Source organism: Gracilinanus agilis, chromosome 2, assembly GCF_016433145.1.
Source record: "Gracilinanus agilis isolate LMUSP501 chromosome 2, AgileGrace, whole genome shotgun sequence".
In the NCBI taxonomy this organism is placed as follows: Eukaryota; Metazoa; Chordata; class Mammalia; order Didelphimorphia; family Didelphidae; genus Gracilinanus; species Gracilinanus agilis.
The window spans coordinates 115,456,652-115,473,072 of record NC_058131.1 but is presented as its reverse complement, the minus strand read 5'-3'; positions in this window follow the sequence as shown (position 1 = coordinate 115,473,072).

The window sequence follows — 16,421 nt, the reverse complement described above, 5'->3', positions numbered from 1 at the left end:
CATTTCCCCACCTCTTTCTTTGCCAGTGGCACTGGATTCCAGATCTAACTGTTGAACATTGAACAGAAGATTTAAGGAAAATTCTTCTTTAGGGATATTTAAGGTGTCCACCATGAGTTCCTCACCTCTAGATCTTACTTCTAGAAAATTCTTTTCTTGAACCAGCTGAACATGGCTGAAACTCTGATAGAGGTGATCATGACGATTCACATCATCCTGGGGTTTCCTTATACTTTGAGCCATCAAGTGTGAATAAAAGTTAGAAGGCCTAATAATATCAAGGTTCCCTCGTAATGCAAGGGTCTCTGCTTCAGCAGAACTCCAAGACAATCTCTGTTCTTGAACAATGGCAGATGGAAAAAGCCTGTCAGAAATGCCTGCATGTTTGGGGAGCAGTTTTGTCAAGGACAAAGTCTCAGAAGGCCAATGAGAGTGCAGAATCAATGAGTCTACAGACAAGTCACCTTGAGTAGCTTCATTTTCTGGTTTATGCCCATACAAGGTCATTGGGATTAATGCCATCCTGACAGCAGAGTCTCTTTGAACTGAATTTTTTATACTGTCTGTGGGTCTGCTGAGCTTCTGCCTGAGCAGGATAGATGATGAATTTTTGTTCCTTATCAATGGCCCTTTAGTAGGGATCAGAGGAAGGAGGCCACACAGTTGCTTCCATTCAAGATCCTTTCTTTCTCTCTCTACTAGCTCTTTGTTCTTCAAGATCAGTGTCTCAGTGACTATTTGTCTTTTGTTCTCCAGACCCATACAGATGGTGTTCATGTTTGGAAAACTCCCAAAGAGCAGTTTTGTCACTAGGTCAGGATGAGAACCTAGGCTACTTGGACTCCTCTCTCTGAGCCTCTGGGAATTTGCTAAGGAAGACCCCAAGGCAGATTTAAGAGGAACTTGTCTCCCTGGGTCTATGAAGACAAAATACTCGCCTTCAAAAGATGGGATATGTCTAGGATAAGCTCTCACAGAGAGAAACACTATGTGGACAGCCAGGGCTTGAGTAGCAAAAGTCAAAGTTCCTTGCTTTCTACAGGCATAGAAGATTTTCCTTTCCACGCTAGATGAAACCCCTTGAAAAATTATTTTGTCCTGGCTTTGGTCACAGTTCTCAGGCCCTTCAAATCCTTTGATGTAAACAATAATGTGTTTCTTGGTCCCTGCCCAGATAGTCCAGTTACACCAGATGTTTGGCCAAGTACTACTTAGATTCTCTGGAAATGAAAAAGTTCCAAAGGTATCTTTCAAAACCACATGACACCTTCTTATAGGAAGATAGGTAACCATGCTGGATGGAGTAAAGATCTCTGTAGAGGGTTGGAGATAAGGTTAAGGGGGAGAAACAAAAAGCCACATCAGTAAAGACATAGTAAGACCTTCAAAGAGCCTATATTGGGGACCATTAACTTGAAATGAGGATGCCTTCATGGTTTCTCATAGTAGACAACTCTTAGTCAACCTTGGGACCATCATGGTATAGCACTCTAATTGGGAGTATTAGAGTCAAATTGCAATAGTGAGATTCTCCTAAAAAATTCCTTCTCTGGCTCAACATTATTTTCTGCCCTCCTTTCTCTCTTACACCAAATAAGAATAAAAATTATCTCCTCTCAACCATCCATATCTCATTCCATTTACTTCTAGGACCTCACACAACCTGGGCTCCTTGTTCTCTTCCCCCCCCCCCCCCCCCCGAAACCTCTCTTCTGTCTTAGAATCAATACCATGTATTGCTTCCATGGCAGAAGAGTGGTGAGGGTTAGCCAATGGTGGGTAAGTGACTTACCCAGGGTCACATAATTAGGAAGTGTCTGAGGTCAGATTTGAACCCAGGACCGCCCATTTCTGGGCCTGGCTCTCTATTTACTTAGCCCCTCCTAGGCAATATATATATATATATGTAATTTTTTTAAACCCTTACCTTCCATTTTAGAATCAATACTGTGTATTGGTTCCAAGGCAGAAGAGTGTTAAGGGTAGGCAATGGGGGTCAAGTGACTTGCCCAGGATCACACAATTAGGAAGTGTCTGAGGCCAGATTTGAACCTATCCTGTCTCTAGGCCTGACTCAATCCATTGAGCCACCCAGCTGCCCCCCTAGGCTCTACATTCAGTGATACTCTCCCCACATGATTAGTCTTGATGAAAACTGGAAGTTCACAAAACATCATTAGGTCTAATTCAGAATCTATGCTAAAGATAAATCCCATCTGACACTAAAGGCCATTTAAATGAGATTTTCTTAACCTGTGTGAGTGTTCCATTTGTTCTCAGAACAATGCTTTTATGTAATTGAAGAAATGCTAAATTTTAATCAGATGTTAGTGAAAATCAGGTGTAATTTTTTTCCTATAAATTCACAAACTCTCTAAAATCTATTTACGAGCCAAGGGGTCCATGAAACCCAGATGGAGAACCTCTGATTTAGGAGGAAGGTTACAGCAGAAATGCTAGGGGATACAGAAACCTGACTGGTGGTTTTTCTCTCTACTGTCTAGAACCTTGTCCTCTGTGCTCAATTTTGAGCATTAGAGATACTTGGATAGGGCTTAGATACCTTGAAAAAAGCTCATTTTATTGAAATTCCTTATGTAGGGATTGAATGTCTAAGTTTAACCAGACATAATACCAAAAAAAAAAGCTTACCAGAGTCTTGAAGCTTTTGAGTTTCCAAAAGGTCTGTATCCTTAGACCAGAGAGGTAGGGATGAGGAGACTGCAGGAAAGTCCCCAGTCTGGTCCCACTTACCCAAGGACATTGATGGAACACTAGGAAACAAAGATATAAAGTTGTTTTTGGTGAGATTCTGGTTCTGTCCAAAGGAGTTGAAGGGTTTCCAAGGCTTGCTTTTATTCACTGTTGCATCCTTCTTTGAGGGCTGAACAGTCATTTCAGTCTGAATTTCATCAGGCTTCCAATAAGTTTTAGAAACCAAGGAAATCTTACTTCCTGAAGAAGCATCCCTACCTTGTGAAAGATTGTCCTTAGAGACTAGTTGAGATACGCTCTGTGGTCCTTGTTCAATAATGGGTTCACCTTCTAATGGGTCAAAGAAATTTTTTAACCTAAGTCCAAGTCTTCTAGGACTTGATACAGAGGTAGTAAGATCTATATTCCTCAAAGCAAACAGTGGAAGCAGTTCAGTTTTTCCTACACTTGAAAACATCTCTCCTGGATCAGTCCAGGAATGACTTGATAAACTTCTCAGAATAAGCTCATCTTCATTTATGCTCAGTGTAGGAGTGGGGAGGAAAGCAAGAAATTCTGCAGTTGGATTTGAGAAATAATGTTCCATGTTGCTTTTAGAAAAATTTGGATGGTGGCTCAAGGGAATACCAAGAGAGAACACAGTAGCCACCATGCTCTCTTCTTCATGATGGACTGAACTAAAAGGTGTGGTTATACTTTGAACAACCAGCATGGAGTCTATCTCAGCTCTAGTCTCAAATGGGGCTATGGAAGGCTGCTTGGCTTTTAGCATGGCTCCAGGGGTTAAAAACAAAGAGATCCCCAAAGACTGCTCAGTTGAAACTTGTTCACTGTGATAGACTGAGGGACTGGACACTGGAATTTTTTGGAGAACCCACTCAGGCACACTTACAGACTTAGCCACTTGGGAAAGAGTTAGGGTCAACTCAGCAAAGGGGAGAAACCTTTCTTGATCAACGACAAACTTCAGGTATGATTCAGCAAGACTCATTTGATGTCTACTGGGGACTTCTTCGGAGGCCAAGCTTTTTGTCTCTGCTGGCCCTGGAAGTGATCTGGCTGTTTGGAGAAGTTCTGGCTCAGCCTCAGTTCTGACCTCTGTGGATCTATTGGAGATGGTTGAAGGCAGTTCAGGGACTAATTCTCTGCCATCTGGAGATGTCACCATCAGAGTGAGCCCTGTGTCACTGAAGACTTCTTGAGAGCTCAACCAAATCATCTTACTAGCTCCAGAAATTTGTGTGATTTCAATGGAAGTGACAGCTCCAAAATGTAAGTCAGCCATTAAACCACCATTTCTAAAAGTCTTAGAAGAAGAATCCATAGTTGTATGAACTGTTGGAACCACAAGGATTGAGTGCAAGGAACCTTCAAGGGGAAACGGAGTTTCACAGGCCAGGTCAATACTGCATATATGAATTTCCATAGAATCAGTGGATATTGTTAGAGCTTCCTGAGTTAGGACTTCAGTCTGCAGAAAGGGCTGCTGTTCACTTCCAGATAAACTACTCCATATCTGGGAGGGACTGATCTGAATCTTTTCCTTTTGAGAGTATTCAGTCTTTTCAAGGAATTCTGAATCTGAGAGAATACTCAAAACTGAATGGCTTATGGGAATTGACTTAATGTTTATTGTTGCATCCTCTGAAGTGGGAATTAAATAGTTGGTTTGATTATCAACTCTTTCTGATTTGATATATATAGATTCATCTCCCATTATAATTGGTTGCACAGGACCCCCAAGGTAAGGAGTATTTTCATAAAGGATATCAATGTCAACTGTTGAGCCATCCATAGTAGACCCAAGGGAAAGAATGTTCTTTTCTTGTGTAATTTCCAACCATCTAATATCAAGGACTGCAGTTTTCCCTAAAGCTTTGGAAAACAATCCATCCCCAAGGCTCGTCTTACCCACATCTAGTGTTTTTGTGACCATGATGCTGTCTACCTGGGACTTACCAGAAAACCTCTCAGAGTTCAGTGGAAATAAGTAAGGCAAAGAGATCTCAGAAAATTCCACCTCCTTTCTTCCCCATGTGAAAGATCCCTCTGGTTGAAGATCTTTTGATGGCATTGGTTCAGGAGAGGTCACAACGGGTAGTTCAACCTTTAGTCCGGTACTACTGTAAGTAAGCTTGCTGGAAGGTCTTTGAAAAGGAACTTCATAAGTTAGATCCCCTCTCTCTAAAGTTCTTTCCCTGGGATCTCGGAAGATATAATATTTCCCTCTAAAGTATTCATATCGTTGGTTCCGGGTATAGTTATTCAACAGCAATGCCACATTCACAGCCAAAGCTCGAGTTGCATAGACATGTACTCTCTTGTTCCAACAAGCATAGGCAATGGTGCTTTCTACAATAGAGGCAACAGCCTCAAATATAATTTTATCTGAGTTTTCTTTACAATCCTTGCTTCCCCTAAACCCTTGGACATAGATGATAATGTGGTTTCTGGGGCCTGCCCAGATGGTCCAGTTACACCAGATGTTCTTAAGACGGCGATTCCGAATGACTGGGATTGAAAACTCCCCCTTTTTGTTCTTTAAGATGGCATGGCAGCGTCTCACAGGGACATAAATTTCAGTCCAAGATAATCCCTTCTCTGCAAGGGAAAAGAGGTGGGATAGAGGTTCTTAATGAGATGAAACAATTAGATATTAATGTTTCAAATAAGTAAGCACTTATATTGGGAGGCAGTTTGGTACAATGGATAGAGAGCCCTGAACTTGCAATCAAAGCATCTGGGTACAAATCCTGCTTGTGATGCTACCTGGGTCACCTTCATTTTTCTCAGCCTCAGTTTCACCTATAAGAGTGCTGGACTAAATGAACTTGAAGGGCCCCTTGAATTCCAAATCCACAAGACTGGGATCATTCTATACATGGCCCAGCAGAGAAACAGTCTGTGATGGGGAAGGAGCGGGGGAAGAGGAAAGATAGAATAAGTGATCATTAAACGAAAACCTTACCATTTGATCCAAAGAGCACTTCTGAAACCACACATGAACAAGACTATATAACATATTTAATGGGTGTTCATCCAACCTTTGCTTGATGAACACCCATAGCCAGGGATTCCTTACCTCCCAATGTAGTCCCACTGTTAGGAAGTTTTCCTTATATCAAGCCTAAACTCATCTCCCTGTGACCATTGCTCCCAGACCATTGTCTTCTGGAGCCAAGCAGAACAAGTTGAATCACTTCCATATGATAACCCTTCGAATATTAGAAGATTGTTTTTATATCCTCCTCTCCCTGGAGCCAAGATCTCTTTCTAGTTTATATATGTCCTTTCTAAATTATGGTTCCCTGAAATGAAGCAAAGAAGCAGCTATCATTTGGGATTTTTCTTTTGTCCTTTGGGTGACCCTCATTTTAATTCTTTGGAGACTGTGGTATTCAATGATTTATTGCCATAGATCACTGAAAGAATATTTTTGTTCGATAGACAATTCAATTAAAAATACTGCACAAACCCCAAAGGCAATCTAGCTTGTTCTCTTTTTACTATCAAATTTTTTAAATTTAAATTTGTTTTCTATATTAAAATACCTAATTAATTCCCTCCCCATTTCCCTTTCCCCTTTAGAAAGGTATCATTTGACAAAAAAATATATGTCTATATAAAACTATGTCTTACTCATTTCTATTTGTCAGTTCTTTCTGTGGAAGTGGACATTGTGGACATACACAAGCCATCCTTCAAATGATATTTCTGTTGCTATATATAATGTTCTCTTGGTTCTCTTCATTTCACTCTTCATAATCTCATGTAGGTCTTCCCATGTTTTTCCAAAATTAACCTGCTTGTCATTTCTTGTGATGCAGTATTATTCCATCACATCACATGCCACAACTTGTAAAAATTTTGATTTTACTATTCAAATTCCAAGGAAGACAAAATCCATAGAAGGAGCTGGCAATAAAATTCATGATCTCATATGTCTACAAATGCACGAAGTGTGGGTAGCAACCACAAGGAACTAAAGATCCCAACACAAGGAGGCAAATTTGATTTTGAATTGAAACTTGATTGAAAAAGACCCAGGTTCTGGAATAGGGGTTTTTCATTGGTCCTTGTGTATCATAGACCCCTCTGGCAGTCTGGTAAAGTCTAAGGATTCCTCAGAATATTTTTGATTGCATAAAATGCAGAGAATTACAAAGAATACAAATTCCATTGAAATCCAGTTTCAAAATGAAATTTTTTTTAATTTCACAGACTTTGGGTTAATGATTCATGCTATAGAAGGATATGCTTTATTGAAAAGAAATAGGCAAAGAAGAGGGCTAAATAGCACTATTAAAAATCATATCCCCCTCTGAAAATATAAGTATATATATATCAGGGTGGGGGGAATGACAGTACATGGCAGATAACACTTCAGTAAAGATTAAATTAGAAGTACTGTCATCAGAGTATACTCATATCAACTTTAGAGAGGGAATGAATATAGCAGCTTCCTTCAGCCACTTACTCAACTTCAAAATGGATGAATAAATGGATAGGATTAGCTAGAACATGGGGAAGGTGAAGAAGGTATTGGTGATAAAGGGGGAGAAAAGAGAGATACTACCACGCCCATCCATTCTAGCAGTAGGTTAAGGGTCTAGGCAAGGCTTCAGAGGCATGAATCATCCCCACACATAAGACTATTATGATTCATAGAACATCTTTGGGACTAATGGTTAGTGGGAAAATTGATTGTTTTTCTTAAAAGGGAAAAATCAAACAAAACTTTGTTCCATTAAAAAAAAAATCCCTAATGTACTGCTCTTTGAATGAAATTTGATATGCATTAAAAGCTTTGAGAGCATTGGCAGCTAATTTGGGCCAAGGAAGACCAATCTCCTAGTTCTCAGGCTACAATACTGAAATTTGGTTTTTCTAGACATAGCCATCTACCTTTGTAGATGTAGATCTAGAAAGATGTAGATGTAGAAAGCTTTGAGCATTCACAAACACTATATAGCCCAGTTTCAGAAACCAGAGATTTGTACTCCATACAAAACCCTGGACAAGTCAATCATCCTTTCAGAGCCTCAGATGTTTCTCCAAATTGCAGAGTTGCCAGTCTGTTCATTATAGAGAGTTTCCACACTGGTTGTTTCTTAGTCTAGTGTAATCACAAGTCCAACGAAGAAACATAGAAAAAGAGCTATGACTTCAAAGCACTATGTGAATGGGGATATAACATCTCCCTAGTAATTGCCTTCTCTAGAACCAAGGTAATACTGACTATAGACCCTCCCATCTTTCACAGGGAACAGCCCACCTTTATAATAACTATAACTTGGACTGAAGCAAACCCTGATCCAGGTCTACATATTGGCCATTTTGTCCTCTTGGTATTGGTCAAGGATCTAGCCTATCCTGTGTTCTTTTATCTTCTCTACAGGGCTGAGCACATTAGGATCATGGTAGAGTGGAAATCCTCTTCTCTTTGGCCATCTACTCCAACCTCTTCATTTTATAGATGAGGAAGGAGGCCCAGAAAAGAAGCAACTTGCTCAAAGATCAAATAGGTAAGATGTGACAGTCAGAATTCTAACCCATATCTTCCAACTTCAAATCAACCCATGTGCATAAAATATCTGACTAAAGAGAAATGTGGTTAAAGTCAGTAAGGAGTTTCTCCCCTATTTTCCATGTTTCTCCAAAGCAGACTTTGCCTCAAAGTTCTTAGAAGTTACAAATATGGTTCTTCAATAACATATCAGTCTCTTAAAGCACCTGCTCCCCCCATGTTCAAGTAGGGGGATGCTCAAGTGGATGCTCCCTGTAGGAAGGCTAGGGCAAGGATTCTTAAACCTTTTTTGGGTCACAAATCCCTTTGGCAAAATGGTGAAACCTATGGAGCCCTTACCAGAACATTTTTTTAGAATTTATTATGAATGAATAGAAATGTAGTTATTAAGCACTAACTATGCTCCAGGAACTGTGCCAAGTGCTGGGGAAACAAGCAAGACAGCCTCTACCCTCAAGTTGATTATATTTTAATGAGAGAAGATAATGCATAAAGGTGAGAATGATGAATGGGGTAATAAGGGCAATTGACTACCATGTACCAGCAGGGAATGGTACTGCTGAGTTGATTGCTATTTTTCTGAGCAAGAGTTGGAGGAAGAAGGATTTAGCACTCAGCAAAATGGCAGGGAGATGGCCAGAAATGACATGGTGAGCCTGAGATGAGGCAAGCTAAGAGAAGTGCTCACAATCAGACAGGATCACAAAGGAAACCAAATATATTCAAATAAAGATGGGTTTTTCCCCCATCCACATTCACAAATTTCCCTAAAAATCTATCTTTGGACCCAAGGTTAAGAAACCTCAGTCTAAAAGAACTATACTCACCAAGCTCAGCATGTTGAGGATCCTGAAGCTTTCTTGCCTTCTGGAAAGAAAGGAGAAGGGGAAGGGAGAGAGGATTACTAGGGAAAGAAGTAGATATGCCATGGGCTATTCCCAAACCCATGATGAAAAACACTCATCTGGAACACCTCCCAGTCTGCAGCCTTCCTACCTTCTTTTTTACCCTTTACTCCTTTCCCTGATATTTTTGAGAACATTTAAAAGTGCCTTCAGTTTAGGTCTTAGACTAGATCTTTGCTACCATTTTTAGAACCCTACAGTTAGCACAGCCAGAATCACCAAGTTTTAGAGTTGGAAGGGACCTCAGTACCCATCTGATTCAACACATGCTTGAAAGGACCTCCATTACAATCTACCTGACATAGATAATCATCAAACTTGCTCAAAGACTCCATTGAGGGAAGCCTACTATTCCCCAAAGCAGTCCATTCCTCTTTAGGATAACTAATTGTTAAGGAGTTTCCCCTCTATTTCTCCTCTTTATAATTTCTACTTATTGCTCCCAATTCTGTTCTTGGAAGCTAAAGAGAACAAGTTTAATCTTTCTTCCACAAGACAGTCCTTCAAATATTTGAATACAACTGTCACATTCCCCACCGAGTCTTCTCTTCTCCAGAGCACACATCCTCTGTTTCTTCAACCCCTTGTAAGTATATACTTATCTCCATACTCCACACAAGTAGGACTTTCCCAACAACCACCTTCCCCTTCATAACTAGATCTCCACCAAAGAGCTTTGTAACCATTTCCTTGAGGACTCACCATACCACTTGTAGAACTGTGAGGCAGCCCTAGACCTGAGCCTGAGTCTGGACCAACTGCTTTAGGAGCTACTATTCCACTTAGTAATAACTGAGAGAAGCATAGGAAGAAAAAATGGGCTTGGAGGAGCAAAGGCTGCATCCTGACAATTCCATGCATTACCTCCCCTAACAGCTCAGATCTCAACCAGTCATACTTCCTTCTACTAACAACAAACTTCTCTCTATCAAGAAGTCTTGGGATTGCCCTAACACTGGGTAGGGAGGTGAAGGGGGAGGGTAATTAACTGATAAGCTTACCCCCCTCACCTGTTACCTGTTGGCCTAATTAACCACAACAGCACAATCTACCACGGGATTTTGCAGACAAAATGGGAGGGGGAATGTAATTATTATTATTCTATTTCTCAAAGATTTTTCTCCATCTCTCAACTGTGGGCAAAGTAAGTACTAGGAAGGTCTCAAAATTTCATTGAGATAGAGCCAACAATTCCCTTGTGCTACCCATCTCCATCCCCTTTTCTGTTTGTTTGTTTTTTTAATCCATTCCTTATTCCTTTCAGTAAAAAAGAAGGCAGGAAGGCTATGGACTGGAAGGTGTTCCAGATTAGTGTTTTTCATCATGGGTTTGGTAATAGTCCATGAGTGGGAAGGGGAAAGAAAGGAGGGAGGGAGAGACACTGAGCTAGTTCTCTGGGACTGATTGTTATATCAATGAAGTCAATAGGTTTCTTCTTCTAAGGGAATTTTCATTTTAAGTTTTATCTCTCATTTGGTGAATAAAGATTTTATCTCTTGTTAAGAAGATTCTAAGTGAAAGAAAAAATGGTGGGGCTGAGGGCACAACTAGGTGGCTCAGTGGATCGAGAGTTAAGCCTCGAGATGGGAAGTCCTGGGCTCAAATGTAACTTCAGATACTTCTTAGCTATATGATCCTGAAGAAGTCATTTAATGCCCATTGCCTAGCCCTTACTGCTCTTCTGCCTTGGAACCAGTGCATACTATTGATTCCCAGATGGAAGGTAGGGTTTAAAATAAAAAGGTTTGTTGTTTTTTAGATAAAGAGAACTTCCTGTGCCCTTGAAATCATACCATCTAGCCTATATATGTAGTTGGACACACATACACAAATATGTTACACATAATGTTCCTTTATTCCTACTCATATATGACATATATATGGGTATATCATATATAAGCTTCATTATTCCTTCTCTTGTCTCCTAGAATGGAATATCTAGAGAAAGCTACAAGTGTAGAATTTGTCTACACTTAAGCAATTAACCTCAAATAACTCACTTTCCCTAATGACCATTGATAATATGAGAGACTGGTACAAAGTATAAATCTTTTGTGTACTTAGAGTATAAGTCTCTCATATACTCATCTCTATACTTAGAGATAAGTAGTAACTCACTTTACCTAATGACCATTGCTTATAGGAGTTATTCATTCGTTTCAGTACTGTCCAAAGCTTCTTTATTCCATTTGGAGTCTTCTCAAATTATTAGAGTGGTTTGCCATTTCCTTCTCCAACTCATTTTACAGATGAGGAAACTGAGGCAAACAAGTTTAAATGATTTGCCCAGGGTCACACAGCTAGTGTCTGAGGCTAGATTTGAACTTGGGTCTTCCTGACTCCCTCCAGGGCACTAACCACTATACAACCTAACTACCCCAGGAGAGGGAAGTCCAAATAACATCCTAACTTTCAACCCTGCCTCAGTCTCATTAGAGTTCTCTTGAATGTTACCTATTCTTTAAAAAGTAGTTTTGGGTTGCTACTCATTTCTTTTTATCATTTTGCTGGCTTCTCTAGTCAGTGGAGCAGGCACTTAAAGTCTGAGAAAATAGGAAGCTCTCTCCATATATTTCTTCTCTGAAGGCATTATTCAGATGATAGAAGAGCAATCTCCAGAGTATTTCCCAAGGGGTAAGGACTGTTCTTGAATTTCTCATCATCCAAATACAAGAACAATCTAGTTGGACAACTAGGTAGATGAAGATTTAGATAGCACTTATCTGTGTTCCAGGCACTATGCTAATTGCTAGGGACAGAAATATCACATATAAAGGGAAGCTAGAAGGGGAAGGGTATAAGCGAGATGACATGGGATGGCCAAAGAAGTTGTGTGGTTCCAGTTCACCTACCAGAGCTGGGGGATGCAAGGATATAGTCAAAAATGGGGCAAAGGAGAAAACATAGGGATGATGTCAGGAAGTAGATAGCATGCCAAAGAGGTAGTCATGAAGAGTTCAAAAGTCATTGCCAATGATTATATAATTTAATCTAGAAGGGACCTCAGAGATCACTTATAGGGTCACAGATTTGGAGCTGGTTGGACCTTGATGCAAAAAAAAAAAAAAAGAAAATACTGGCTCTGGACTCAGAGGTCCTGGATTGAAGTTCCAGTTGTTCCATGTGTAAAATTAGGGAGTTGCTCTATATGACCTCTGAGATCTCTTCTAGCTCTAAATCTATGGTCTCCCATTTTACAGATGAGGAAACCAAGGCTCAAAGGGGTGGTACCTTACCTAATGTCACTTCTGTCAGAGCGAGGACTATGACTACAAATTCAGTATTCTACTGCACTGTGCTGCCTTTTATTGCTTTTACTTCTCTTTTTATCCTGAGTTGAAGTATGAAGGCATGTCCAGGCAGTGCCCTGGGTCCTTACTACCAACCATTGGAAAGGGTTTTGTCCTCGCCTAGAAAATGCCTTTCTGTACATTGAGGATAATTAATGGAGTTATAATTTGAATTATGCCCTTGGATCAGAGGGACTCCAAAGGGTGAGAAAAGACATACCGAAATAGCTGGCGAGAAGTAGACTTAGCACAGCCAAATTAAAAAACTAGTCAGTGAGAGAGACTCTAATTTGTGCAACTCCATAGTCTCCCTGTGGCAACTAGGTGATGCCATAGTGCATAGAGTGCCAGGCCTAAAGTCAGGAAGACTCATTTCCCTGAGTTCAAATCTGGCCTCAGATACTTACTAGCTGTGAGACCCTGAGCAAGTCACTTAATCCTGTTTGCCTCAGTTTATTCATCTGTAAAATGAGCTGCAGAAGGAAATGGCAAACCACTCCAGTTATCTTTGCCAAGAAAACTCCAAATGGAGCCACAAAGAGTGGGTCATGACTAAACAACAACAACAATATAGTCTCCTTAGGGAACTAAATGGCTCCAGAAGATAAGGGAATCTTATCATTCTTCAATAGACACCATTCATTGGAGGACTGTGCAATCTCCTGGCATCTTCTTGTGTCTGACCAGTTCATCTCTGGCCATCTGAGTTCTGGCACTCACTCCATCTGTCTTTGCTCTCCATTTTAAACCCTTAGTCCAGGGCTATAGCTCAGGGGTATAACTAGCAAGAACTCAATCAACAATCTTCAAATATGGTGCTAATAAGAGTATCTAAACACCAGCTAGAAAGATATCTTCAATCCTTGAACAAACATCCAGTGGGTGGTCATGAAAACGTGTCTGCTTTTACAGGGAGGAAGCATCAATGCCAGATCCGTGTCCTTATCAAGGGGTCCCAGTGAGGACCTAGGAAAATGCCTGGGTTCTCCTCAGATAAGACTTAAAAAAATCCATTTAATGTCTTTGCCAGAAAATCCCTCTCACCTGTAAGAAAAGAAACATTCCCCTCCTCCATTCCAGAACCACCCAGATAGCTTCTTTCAGTCTATGACAACTATGATTGATGGACCAAGTACTGCCAGGATTTTTGTACAACTGGGAAATTCCAGACATGTTCTCATAATCATTCCATCCTGGCAGACACTACCAGAATTAATTACTTCTCCTCAGACCCATTGCCTAGGAGCTGAGCACAGCAGGTTTGAGAGGTCTGAAATGCTAAATAGCAGCCAGACACAAACTTCAGCCTGTCTGCCCATGCTCTGGGAGAAGCTTGGCTTCTGGATTCTGTGTTGTAGTGGCTACTGCTATTGGATTCCAGTTTTGACTTGAGACGCACAGTCTGAGGAGGGTCAATTCAGCCAACTGAAGCCTTCTCCGTTTGGAAACTTGGGGTGGGGGGAAGTATAGAAGGAGACACTGGGGAAATTCTTACAATCGATCAATCCACATTTATTAAATACCTACTATGTGCCAAGCCCTGCTCTAACCACTGGTGATACAAAAAAGCAAAAGACAGCCCTTGCTCTCAAGGTGCTTCCAATCTAAGGGAGGAGACAAGATGCAAACAAATATATACACACAAACTAGATACAGGATAAATAAGAAATAGCATTGTGGAGGAAAGGGATTGGGAAAGCCTTCCTATGAAAGATAGCATTTTAGTTGGGACTTAAAAGAAACTGGGGAAGTCATTTGGTAGAGTTGAGGAAGGGGAGCCCTCCAGGCATGTGAGACATCCAGAGAAAATGCCAGGAATCAGGAGATGCTATCCACTATACTTTTTGTTGTTCAGTCATTTTGCAGACATATTCAACTCTTTGTGACCCAATTTGGGGTTTTCTTGGAAAAGATACTGGAGTGGTTTGCCATTTCCTTTTCTAGCTCATTTCCATAGATGAGGGAATGGCAGTAAAAAGGGTTAAGTGACTTGCTCAGGGTCACACAAGCTACCAAGTATCTGAGGTGACATTTAAAATCAGGAAGATGAATCTTTCTGACTCCAGGCTGGGCACTCCATCTAGCTGCCCTAATGTTTTTTTTTTTACATTTATTAATATTCATTTTTAACATGGTTACATGATTCATGCTCCTCCTTTCCCCTTCAACCCCCCCCCCCGCGCCCCCCCTACCCATGCGCATTTCCACTAGTTTTGTCATGTGTCCTTGATCGAGACCAATTTCCAAATTGTTGGTAGTTGCATTGGTGTGGTAATTTCGAGTCCACATCCACAATCATGTCCACCCCAACCCATGCGTTCAAGCAGTTGTTTTTCTTTTATGTTTCCTCTCCTGCAGTCCTTCCTCTGAATGTGGGTAGCGTCTTTACCATAAATCCCTCAGAATTGTCCTGGGTCATTGTATTGCTGCTGGTACAGAAGCCCATTACATTCGATTTTACCACAGTATATCAGTCTCTGTGTACAATGTTCTTCTGGCTCTGCTCCTTTCGCTCTGCACCAGTTCCCGGAGGTCTCTCCAGTTCGCCTGGAACTTCTCCAGTTTATTATTCCTTTTAGCACAATAGTATTCCATCACCCGCATATACCACAGTTTGTTCAGCCATTCCCCAATTGAAGGACATACCCTCCTTTTCCAATTTGTTGCCACCACAAAAAGCGCAGCTATGAATATTTTCGTACAAGTCTGTTTATCTATGATCTCTTTGGGGTACAAACCCAGCAATGCTATGGCTGGATCAAAGGGCAGGCATTCTTTTATAGCCCTTTGAGTGTGATTCCAAATTGCCAGCCAGAATGGCTGGATCAGTTCACAACTCCACCAGCAATGCATTAATGTCCCAATTTTGCCACATCCCCTCCAACATTCATTACTCTCCCCTTCTTTCATTTTAGCCAATCTGCTAGGTGTGAGGTGATACCTCAGAGTTGTTTTGATTTGCATTTCTCTAATTATTAGAGATTTAGAACACTTTCTCATGTGCTTATTGATACTTTTGATTTCTTTACCTGAAAATTGCCTATTCATGTCTCTTGCCCATTTATCAATTGGGGAATGGCTTGATGTTTTATACAATTGCTTTAACTCCTTGTATATTTGAGTGATTAGACCCCTGTCAGAGTTTTTCGTTATAAAGATTTTTTCCCAATTTGTTGTTTCCCTTCTGATTTTGACTATATTGTTTTTGTTTGTACAAAAACTTTTTAGTTTAAAATAATCAAAGCCATTTAATTTACATTTTGTAATTTTCTCTAACTCTTGCTTGGTTTTAAAGTCTTTCCTTTCCCATAGATCTGACAGGTATACTATTCTGTGTTCGCTTAACATGTTTATAGTTTCCCTCTTTATATTCAAGTCGTTCACCCATTCTGAATTTATCTTGGTGTAGGGTGTGAGATGTTGATCTAGACCTAATCTCTCCCATATTGTTTTCCAAATTTCCCAGCAGTTTTTGTCAAATAGTGGATTCATGTCCCAAAAGTTGGGCTCTTTGGGTTTATCATACACTGTCTTGCTGATGTCATTTATCCCCAGTCTATTCCATTGATCCTCCTCTCTATCTCTTAGCCAGTACCATATTGTTTTGATGACTGCTGCTTTATAGTATAGTTTAATATCTGGTACTGCCAGGCCCCCTTCCTTCACATTTTTTTTCATTATTCCCTTGATATTCTTGATCTTTTGTTATTCCAAATGAAATTTGTTATAGTTTTTTCTAATTCAGTAAAGAAGTTTTTTGGTAGCTTGATAGGTATGGCACTAAATAGGTAAATTAATTTGGGTAGAATTGTCATTTTTATTATGTTAGCTCATCCTACCCATGAGCAATCAATGGCTTTCCAATTGTTTAGATCCAGTTTTATTTGTTTGTAAAGTGTTTTGTAGTTGTTTTCATATAATTGCTGTGTTTGTTTTGGTAGGTAGATTCCTAAGTATTTTATATTATCTAGGGTGATTTTAAAT